The following is an 11372-nucleotide window of genomic DNA, read 5'->3' as shown; positions in this document are numbered from 1 at the left end:
CCACTTCTTCGGATGCATCCGAAGAAGTGGGCTGTAGTCCACGAAAGCTTATGCTCTAATAAATTTGTTAGTCTCTAAGGTGCCACAAGTACTCCCGTTCTTCTTTTTGAAGATCCAATTGCTTGATGTTGATGTTAGAATTTGTAGATGTTGAGGCGCAAATTTTTAACAGTGGGGATAATTAACTACTGCAACAGTTTACCAGGGATTGTGATGGATTCTCCATCACCGGTAATTTTTCAATCAAGATGGGAAGATTTTTTTGTAAAAGATATCCTCTAGTTCAACCACACTTATTGGATTTGAAGCAGGAATTAACTCAGTGAAGTTCTATGACTTGTGTTATACAAGAGGTCAGACTAGATGATCACAATGGTCCTTCTGGCCTTAAAAATCTATCAATCTGTGTCATTTTGATATGGTGCCATTTTAAATATTTAAATGACAATATTGTTGTGGTGTTTTGCTTTTTTAAATTAACCCTTGTGGATACGTATGATTCATAGACCCCCATATTTGGCCTTGTAGTTTTAAACAGAAGGGGAATGTATCCTTTTTGTTTCTATTTTTGACTCTGCCATTCTGTTTGATTTTGGGTAACTGTTTAAGCTCTCAAAGTCACATCCTACTCACAGGTACTTGGATGTAAATCTGGAGTAACTCTGTTATGTTCTATGGAGTTATTCCAGGTTTACTCTGGTGTAAACGAGAGCATTATTTAGCTTTCTGTGTCTCACTTTAGTATCTGTAAAATGGGCCACAACTCTGACTTACCTCATGGGGGAATTGTGAGGATTAATTATACTGAATGTTTGTAAAATGATACCACACCTTTGGATGAGAGGAGCTATATAAGTACAAATAATATGAATGATCTTGGAAACTTGGCTACTACATCAGAAAAAGAATGGGTGACTTTAGTGCCACCCCTTAACTCTAGGAATATCTATATCTCTCTTCTATGCTACTTAATTACAGTACAACTCCAGCCTGAGGTACTCCTACTAATGTTGTGTAGTCTTGTCTTTGTTAAATCCAGCATGTGTTCTCTCTCACACCATATTTAATACTCAAAATACTTACCTGATAAATTGTCTTCCTTTAGAGGCTAAGATTAAGGTTTACATTATGTGCATCCACTGTGCATTACAGCAGTGTGTAGAGTACACAAACTGCACACCTGGCTAGCCTGGATATAAATGTCAGTGTAGGCCATGAGGCACAGTTTAGGTGAATAGAGCGCCCTATACCCCTGACTCCCTATGTGTATACTACCTGGGCTCTCTATATGCCCAAGCTGTGCCTCATGCTTCTACACAGCTATTTTTAGCTGTGTGGCATCCTGCTGTCTCTCTGCTGCCAGAGCTTTTCCCTGCTGCTGGAGCCTTTCACTGCGATGTGTAGCTATCCACGTAGTGCCTGTACTCTACAATCAGTGGTTCTCAAAGCCAGTCCGCCGCTTGTTCACAAAAAGTCCCTGGCGGACCATGCCAGTTTGTTTACCTGCCGCATCTGCAGGTTCGGCCGATTGCAGCTCTCACTGGCTGCAGTTCACCGCTCCAGGCCAATGGGGCTGCAGGAAGCGGAGAGGGCAGAGGGAGGTGCTGGCTGCCCTCCCCACAGCCCCCATTGGCCTGGAGTGGTGAACCGCGGCCAGTGGGAACTGCGATTGGCCGAACCTGCGGACGCGGCAGGTAAACAAACCGGCCCGGCCCGCCAGGGGCTTTCCCTGAACAAGCGGCGGACCGGCTTTGAGAACCACTGATCTACATCCCACTGTAAGTGTAGACATAGCCATGATATTAACTAGATGTATGTTTGAGCAGCCCATGGCTAGTGCTAGCCTTTTCCAGCAGGTGGCTCTCTGCAGAGCAATCTGGCAACATTTTATTTCTTTGGAGCAAGGGCAGTAATGACACTTCGCAATAGTTAGCATGAGCTCTTCCTTTCATTCATTAAAAAACAAAAACAAAAAAACCCTTTTCTATTTGGCAGAGGCCTTTTCTACAGCACACTATCTATGAATGAATGTTTAATGGGAAAAGTATTGTGAAAGGTTGTAAAGGTAACTTATAGTGATAAATATATTTAGATTACAGTATATGGTTTTATAAAGAGATCAGCACAATTTCATTTAAGACAAGCAAAGTTACTTTCAACTATTTAGAATTGTGAATCCACGGGAAAAATACGAAGATAGAGGGTTTTTTTTAAAAAGGTTTCAAATTTAAAAAATAGAAAAGCTTTACATTTAAAGGAGTTAAACAATAGAAAATAGGAAATGGTTGATAAATGCAAGAACAAGGGCTTGATTGAAGTCAGTGGAAAAGCTCATGTTGAGTTCTGTGGTCTTTGAATCTGATCCTGTATGAATAAAAACTGAACATAGGAGAGGATAGCAAAAAACAAAACAAATCTTTGGGTCAGGGCCAGAATAGACAAAGGCTTGAAGGGAATGAAAACAGAAATAGTAAAAACAAATATTTTGTAACGTCCCATTTCCTCTCCTCTTTTGGTCTGTATGTTGTCTATTCAGATTATAAATGGTTGGGGTGAAGACCTGTCTTCTTACTGTGATAGACCCAGGCCAGTTGGGTACAGCAGAAGGCAGATATACTGGCCCCCGGATTAACAGTTTTCTGTTCCCTGACTGACCAGAGCAGGGGCTGCTACAGGCTAATGAGAACACCTGACTCTAATTAACCTGCAAAGAGTCAGTTGAAGCCATTAAGCTAATGTGACCATCTGACTCTAATTAAGGCCCTGCTGATACTATAAAAAGGGCTCACTCCAGTCAGACAGAGGAGAGCTAGGGAGCCAGAGGAGAGGAAGTGCAGCTGAAGGGCTAGTTAATGAAGACACACTCAAACCATCGGTAAGGGAGCCCTGAGGTAGGGGTGAAGAAGGGAGAAGCAAGAGAGCTGTGGGGAAATGGCCCAGGGAAATGTAGCAACTCTGGTAGTGAAAGGTTGGCTGCCAACAGCTGCTATCATTAGGGTCCCTGGGCTGGAACCTGGAGTAGAGGGCGGGCCCGGGTTCCCCCCAACCCACCACTACAGGAACATCTCCTGGGAGGGGAAGTCTGCCCCCTGTCAGGATAGGAGGCTAAACTGTTCTGAAATAAGCCCCAGAGACAACAGAGACTGTGGGAGTTCTCTCACCAACCTCCTTGCTGGCCTATGATGAAAAGCGCTCAGTAGACTGTAACCCTGGCCCTAGAGCGAGAAGGGCTACGTGCAGGGTCACAGTGAGCCACTGAGGCTAGCATATACCGCCTAGAAGCTCAGGATCCACAGGGGCAAGGTCAGAGCTCTGCCACACTACATATTTGTAAAAGCACCTAGTATACTTTTGGGTGCAACATAAATAATAAAAAATGTGGTAAATATGACATGCTGAGCCTAATGCTTCATTGCAGTACACCAGTTTTATGTTGATGTAAATCCTCGAAATCAGTGGTGTTGCAGTGGAGTAAAATTTGCTTAATTGAGTGAGGATTCAACCAATACGATAGTTATACTAGTAAGAGCAGATGTAAGAATCTGGTACAGCATAGTTACACTGCTTGTCCCACTGGTCAGTAATTGATGTAACGTGTTAACACTTTATCAAGCATGACATAAAGTAGTTTTAACTACTGTTAGATGGCTGCTGCTGAACAGAGTGTTGGATAAATGAACTGTAATCAAGTCAGATTGTCAGTGAACCTCCTGAAAAATGTGAGCTCACCTGTCTCCTTGTGCAAAACCCCACAATTGTGCACACCCATTGTCTTCAGGTGTGTAGTAACTGAGCCAGCAGGCACGTTTGTGAAGCACTGTTGAACACTTGACCCCAGATTTTTATCTACATGCAATAATGCTTTTTCAGGACTGAAGTAACTATGAATTAAAACATAAACCAAACCATCAAAAACTGCAGTAGGAGTGTGTGGCAGAATGCACCCTGTGTTGGGATACCCTCCGAGACCTCTTTCTACTCAGCTTCCAAGAACTCAGTTCGACTCCAACCTTCGTCACTCAGGTATCTTTATTCGGCATACAGCAATGCTACGCATGTCTTTTAAAAAAGATTCTATGATAGAGATGCTTAATTCAGGCTGGGGCAGGCTGTTGTATGTTATTTATTATTCGCCACCAAAACAGCTTTATATACACGTCCACCAATCATTCTGGGCCCACTAAAGTACAGTTGTTTTGCCTTAGAAACCAGTCTCCATTTTTTCTATGCCATAACATTCAGCACTTTTTAAAGGTGTCTTTCTGGAATGTATTATAGACCCATAAACTCTCAAACTATACAATCCCTGCCCCAGTTGTCCATTTTGGTCTGCAGATACCATCCAAACGCACCCGTTGTAGTTCTCCAACAGCTGCCAATACTACTCCAGTGTACAAACAAGACACATTTTTCAGAAAAGTAGATTGGTTTCGTTTAGTTCTAGATGGTGGTTTGTAGATCATTTTTCCATCCATTCTTATGATGCAATTGGAGTCTTTTGTACTTCTGCGGTGGTCTTGGGACTGGAGAATCACTGATTGGAGAATTTCTAAACTTTGGGACCAACTCCACACCCTTCACATCAGGACACACAATGTTGTAAGCCTCCACCAGTTCTTGACTGCAAATCTTTAAGACAAAAAGGGAAGAAACCATTTCTCGCTTCTTTACTTTTTGTGAGCTTTGAGTGGCTTTTTTTGAACCCAGCTCTGCCCTTTACTTCCCAGGTCTGCCAAGCATACAGAGGGGCTAAGTCAATCCAACACTAAGCACAGCCCATACCACTTTGCCTTTGGAAAAGGGTGGTAGGGAGCTTGGTCTTGGATCATGACTTTAGATCCCACTTGATGCTCAGCTAGGTCTCCTTTGGCAGTGAATCACACCTTGGTCTTCTGTACTTCTGCTTCATCGGTTGACACATTCTTGTTTCCATGATCTTATTACCAGTGTTTCGTTTCTCCCCCCTCTCCAATACGAATCAGGTGAGTTACTCCAGAAACTTCCTGAATTCTCCTTTGCTTTGTCTTTTCTGACACATTCCGTCATAGTTATTGCTGCCCTGCTGTTGAGTAACATTTCCTTTACCACCTCCTCCCCCCCACTATAGTGGTTTTTACCATGGGGCATCTCCAGCTGTCCTGTGAAAGGGGCGCTACAAAAGACAGCTGTGGTGCGGGGGTCTTGAAGCTTTATTGGGAGTTTACCAACTGAGGCTGCTCACTGGGCTGGCCCCCTTGGAGTGCTTTTAATCTCTTCACTTCTTCCTTCAGTTTCTCTTTCTTAAGATACCTAAATGGCACTCCTGGTCTTCTGTGTTCCTGATCTGCCTGAGCCTTCCCCGAGAATCTCTCGCCCTTGGGGCCAGATTCCACCAAAGGAGGTGATTGTATTGCAGGTACCTTAATCTCCTTTTTGCTCCTCCAGCCCTTTCTTTTCCTTTTCTAATTTATGGACCTTGATCTTTAAGTCACTTACTTGCTGATTCAAGGCTCCAATTCCCAACTTTAACCCTTGTAACGATATAGTCTTTTGCTTGTCCTTTTTGCATTTCTTATCCAGCGTGATCTGTTGGAGTTCTTTATCCAATCGGTCCCAGTTCCCTCGTAATACATCTCTGGGGAGTCCATAGGGGCATTCTTTGGATTTAACCCACTCCTCCAGTGTCCTGGAAACCTATTCCAATTAAAACTGTTCTAATGCCATTGCTGAGCTGCTGGGTTGCAAAACTTGACAACCAAGCTACACATATAATAAACTATGTTACCTTCTCCAGATTAATGGATCCGGGTTGAGTCATGGCACCACTTATGTTTGGATTCCCTCCGAGACCTCCTTCTACTAGTCTTCCCAAGAACTCAGTTCGGCTCCAGATTTCGTCACTCAGGTATTTTTATGCGGCATACAGCAGTGCTACGCTGAGTTGATCAGACTCAAATGCAGGAGGTAGGGGGTGGATGCAGGGTACATCATAGCTCCAAAGTTACACAGAAACCCTCTCCCTTTATATACATTACACATCTCATTGCATTTACTATATATTGCATCACACTTTTTGGACTGGCTTGGTTACTTTGCAGAAACCAATCCCTGTGCAGCTTGCACTGTCCACGCATTGTCTGTTTTGACTTCCTCTTTACTTCATCTCTACAATCCTAACTTATTTTAACTTGCATCTGAAGAAGTGAGGTTCTTACCCACGAAAGCTTATGCTCCCAATACTTCTGTTAGTCTTAAAGGTGCCACAGGACCCTCTGTTGCTTTTTACAGATTCAGACTAACACGGCTACCCCTCTGATACCTAACTTATTTTGTCCCTTGTTAGATAGTTCATAGTAAATATGGGTGTTCTCCTTCTTATCTTAGTTTGCTCAGAAATTCTGTCAGATGACTAAGGGGGGATATGATAGGGGATATAAAATCATGACTGGTGTGGAGAGAGTAAATAAGGAAGTGTTATTTACGTCTTCTCTTAACACAAGAACAAGGGGTCACCAAATGAAATGAATGGGCAGGAGATTTAAAACAAACAAAAGGAAGTATTTTTTTTTTCACACAACACACAGTCAACCTTTGGAACTTCTTGCCAGAGGATGTTGTGAAGGCCAAGACAATAACAGGATTCAAAAAAAGAACTAGATAAGTTCACGGGGGATAGATCCATCAATGGCTATTAGTCAGGATGGACAGGGATGGTGTCCCTAGCCTCTGTTTGCCAGAAGCTGGGAATGGGGGATGGATCACTTGGTGATTACCTGTTCTATTCATTCCCCCTGGGGCACCTGGCATTGGCCACTGTCGGAAGACAGGATACTGGGCTAGACGTACCATTGGTCTGACCCAGTATGGCTGTTCTTATGTCTTTTTAACCTACTGACATATTTACTTACCTTATTTAACACAAATATTCTGTTTTCAACCTGATGGTTCAATTACATCCCTAATTCTATCTTCCAAAAGTTGGGGCCTCCCTGCAAATGTAAATTACTCATGGCTGGCCAGGCCTCCACTACACCCTGTGTCCACACTCTACACACTATTGTAGTAATCTTTATATATAGTATGCCTTGTGAGGTTCTGCGTAGTGCAGTATGGACCCGTCAGGATGGTTGGGAGGCCCTGGCTGGGTTTCCAAGCCCACGCTCAACCATGGGCTTGGAAACACCAAGTCAGCAGGCAAGGTCTCACAGACCCGAGTTTACTAAGCAGTGTAGACATAGCATACACTGAAGCATAGCTGGAATGCAGTGCACGGCAGCCCACTGCTCCTCCCTGCCTGACATACCTGTTCACCCTAACGTGCTATTGGGCTGAGTTGTTGGGGAGTGGCACAGGGGCTGAGTATGCTGTCTCTGCCCCAGCTAAGAGCTCCCCAAGGCCCAGGAAATGCTCAGCCCATCAGATCTGGCAGCTTACTGCGTCCTTTGTGGCACCTGAACAACAAACCTCCTACAAATTGTAAGGTTCAAGGAGCTGCAACAGACCTCCTAAAGCTCCCCCATAGGGCTGATGCACTTACACACACAGAGAGAGCCCTACTACTGTGCAACTCCTAAGGGCCACAGGGGACAGGCTCCTTTCCAAAGGATCTTAATTAGTGACACTCCCCATCTGCAGACCTCAGGGATGAAGAGGGAATTCCCCTGCCAAGTTTCCCTTTCTCCCCAGTCCTATGTTATGGCTATTGTAAAACCAAAGGCTATTCCCAAACAAAAAACTTTAAGGTTGCAACACATCAGTGGTTTCAATGCATATCACTCTTTGAACAATACACCCAAGCTATCTTACCTCTGCCCTGTGTGTAGTAATGCCTTGCCTCAACCCTGATCTTGAGGGACTTACTCTAGGGTTAAATAGGTAGTTTAGCCAAAGGATAATTTTTTCCATCACCTCTCACAGCGACCTCCATCAAGGGTGCCAGTCAGTACCAACTCTTGTGATTTTTTTGGGGTTTGTCTGGTCCCTCCATATTTCTGTGTTGGGGCTGGAACATCATTAAGGCTTTACAATGTGCGTCAGCTTCCCAGTTTTACAGCAGGATTTCAGCTTGCGCACCATCTGTCTGCCTGTGTGTAATTCAATCCATTCCAGTCTGCAGAGCATTGTCATTCATAATTATTCCCAGCTTGGCCGGTGTGAGTGAGGGAGAGAGACAGAGAGTGAGAGTGTGTTTTGGAGTGTGGCCTCCTGCATCTGTGTTTGGAGACTGCATAGTCATTTTGGGAGCTCTCCTCCCCCTCTCCAAACATTACATGCAGAGTTGGCTGCGAAAAGGGAACCTGACCCAGGGGCAACTCCAGCTGAATTTTGCGTGTGAAAAAATTGGCCGTTGAGGAGCTGGGGACTGCAGTCACGAAGGCCAGGGCAGTAAATTCTGGATCTGATCACTGTTTACTGCTTTCATTTCCCTTTCCTCCCAGCTCCTGTCACGCACTCCCAGGGTGGCAGAGCCAGGGAAGGGAGTGAGGGAGTTGGACATGGGAGGGGTGAGCTTTAGACAGCAAATGGAATATAGTTGTATTTCTTAATACCGAATTCTCCTTCTTCTAGGAATAACAGCCAAGTGTTGCTTATGTACCAAGTCTGCAAGCCTGGGCCTTTAAAACAGTGTGGCCTATAAAGGCACATGCTTATGCCTATAGGATTGTGCGTACAGTACAGATACACACTTATGTTGCCACACTTAGGATCAAGAATCTGTCAGATTGTCTAGAGAGGGTACTGATAGGGAGGGTGAAGGACAAGAGAAGCAGCAAGGCCATGTGGGGAGGGGTGAGAAAGGTACAGAGAACTAGAGAAGGAAATGAAAAGGGAAACAGAATGAAGAGTGAAGAATAGGAGTGAGGGGGAGAAGGCTAGGAATGCAACAGAGGAAGGTGAAGAATGAAGGAAAGGGCAGAGCAGAAGAATGTACTAGAAGCGCTTCCATGAAAATGTGAGGTAAAACCGTGAGTTTGAACCAGCTAGGAGGTATCTTCCAAGCCATGCCCTAGAAAAGGGCTGAGGAGGAAGCAGGACACTCCAGCAGCTTCCACACTGCTTCCCCTTTAGGTCAGACCCATTTATCTATTTGTTTATTGTTAGCCACATTTCTTAAAAAACAGCTTTGTGGTTGTGGTGATTTACACCCTTTATAAACATGTGGAAGTCAATGGCTCTCACAGCTGCCTGCATTTCCTCCCCCGCCCACTGTTCCAGAAGAAATGGGCATAAACTCTGCAATTCTCCCTACCCTCCTCTTTCAACTATTGTTGCATGACCACACCTTGCCAAGCCCCCCTCTGCACTTTACCAAGCCACGTAGATTCCTGTGCAGCTCCGTGCAGGACACGTGGCAACACTTGGTTCTTTTTCCTTGTAAAGATTTTATACAGTTGTAGTTAATGTTTGCGTTTGTCAGTGATATGAAAAGTTTTGTGCTCAGTGTTTTTTCTCTTGAGGCATAATGAAGAAATAACAGCTGGGTTTGATTATCTATCTGACTATCTCTAGATAGGTATATCTCAGTATTTGTTTTGGAGCACCCAGGAGCCCTAGTCCTGGACGAGGACTCCATTGAGCTAGGTGCTGTGCAAACACAGAACGAAAAAACGATCCCTGCCCCAAAGAGTTTATTGCCTAACGCACACATTTAAAAATCATGAGTCGTTCCTCGCTGCCATCATGAGATTTTGATAAATAATAACCTGGGGGTACTCTTTATTTGCCTTCTGCATTTTGAGCATGTAGGGTTCCTGTTTTCAAGCTTTCCTCTGCAGCTATAAAGACTAGACATTTGTTGTTGTTTAAAATGAAAGGTAAGATTCTCGTGTACACATGACTCCAGGAGCTTTAAGAACAACAACAAATGTCACAAGGCTTACAATAAAATTGTGAGTTGACAACAATCTGTCTGTTTCTGTGGTCTCTGTCACCAGTAATCTGAGTGCCAAGTGTTGAGAAGAGTAGGAACAAAATAATCTTTGTCTCTCTTCCTTCCTCCACCTGTTGGAGTAAACTTGAATAATCAGACGAATTAGTCTGTTGGTATGAAAGGCTTACCGAGGGAAAGCTGAATCCGAGATGAAGTCTGCGTTAGTTCTAGATATGGGGAGATTAATGACCCCAGCATACTGGGAGATATAGCCTGTGGGCAGCAGGACTTCTGAAAGCGAGAGTTCAATTTAGATTTCCCTCGTAGTTTCAAGGCTGCCCCCTGTAAGGGTCTGGAACAGTTTGTCTCTAGGAAGATTTTGTTTTGTATTTTAAAACTTCAAACTAATCTAAAATGCTCAGGAGCTGAGTTTGGAGCTTTGGTGCTTTTGCCTCTCAGATCAGATCCTGTGAGCGGCTCCCATGACATTGTGAGTGCCCTGGACTTCTATTGGCCTTGGTGAGAATTGAAAGGTCTCAGAACTTTGCAAGATTTAACCCGTAGACAGTAGTTTAAAGAACCTTATGGGAAGCAGTGTGGTCCCATGGATAGAGCCCTGATCTGGGGCTCCCGAGACTTGGCTTCTATTCATGGCTTGGTTGGTGGGTGACCTTGGGCAAGTCCCTTCCCTTCCCTGAGTCTCAGTTTCCTCATCTGCAAAATACGGGTAATCCTAGTGACCTCATGTGTAATGTGCTTTGAGATCTTCTAATGAAAAATTCTACACAAGAACTCGTTATTGTTATTATGTATTGAAACCTAGCACTGTGACAGTCTCAAACGGTTGAAATGGTCAGAGTAGTAAGTGAGCTTAGGGAGGTTGTAATTCCCTTAATTTTGGGAATGATGGGCTCACTTTTGCAGTCTGTCTCCTACAGTTTATGTGAACTCTATGCAGTTGGTTGAGTATCTTAATAGTCCTTAGTGGTCGTGTGCAGTTTCCAGAGAGCAATGGAATGGCTGTGCCATAGCCTACATTAGCATTCTGGTGGTTTTTTTCAACACCATGTAAGCGACGTGTTCAGAAAAGGAGATGCATTTCTTCTAGTGCCTGAAGTTCCTCAGTATGATACCTGGTACATATATTCCAAACATTTTGGAATGGCTCTTGAGAAGCAGTGCTACCAGCCTTAGAGCAGTGATCCCCCAAGCACAGGTAGCCTCTATTTCCAAGACTGTAAATGAATCGTGGGATATCTCATTGGTGATAGGCTAAGGAGCCTTCTAACTTGAAGTCACTAATTTAAATCCAGCACAGGCTGAAAATGACCAAAATTGTTCCCTTCTGATGGTTGTTTGGTGAAATTAGTTGGCTGTCTCTATTCAGTTCCTGGTGGACAGGCATACACAGCACAAAACCCACCATAACAGCCTACTCTGATGGGCATTTTTGCTGCTGAGTGTCTCAGCAGCAGGACTAAGGACTGAATGGGATGGAGATGGAAGTGTGCTCTCTTACTTC

The 11372-nt window shown here is 44.1% G+C and overlaps 1 long non-coding RNA gene across 1 annotated transcript in view; it reads left to right on the top strand.

Annotated features, from left to right (window-relative positions):
- The first annotated feature begins 3841 nt into the window (after nucleotides 1-3841).
- Nucleotides 3842-11372, top strand: part of LOC117876741 — a 28595-nt gene continuing 21064 nt past the window's right edge. The window contains exons 1-3 of the long non-coding RNA XR_004645534.1: nucleotides 3842-4023; nucleotides 5271-5380; nucleotides 5774-5884. This is a non-coding gene — a long non-coding RNA (uncharacterized LOC117876741). The remainder of the gene's footprint in view (nucleotides 4024-5270; nucleotides 5381-5773; nucleotides 5885-11372) is intronic.

Source organism: Trachemys scripta, chromosome 4 (genome assembly GCF_013100865.1).
Source record: "Trachemys scripta elegans isolate TJP31775 chromosome 4, CAS_Tse_1.0, whole genome shotgun sequence".
In the NCBI taxonomy this organism is placed as follows: Eukaryota; Metazoa; Chordata; order Testudines; family Emydidae; genus Trachemys; species Trachemys scripta.
This window is presented reverse-complemented; position numbering and strand designations above follow the sequence as displayed.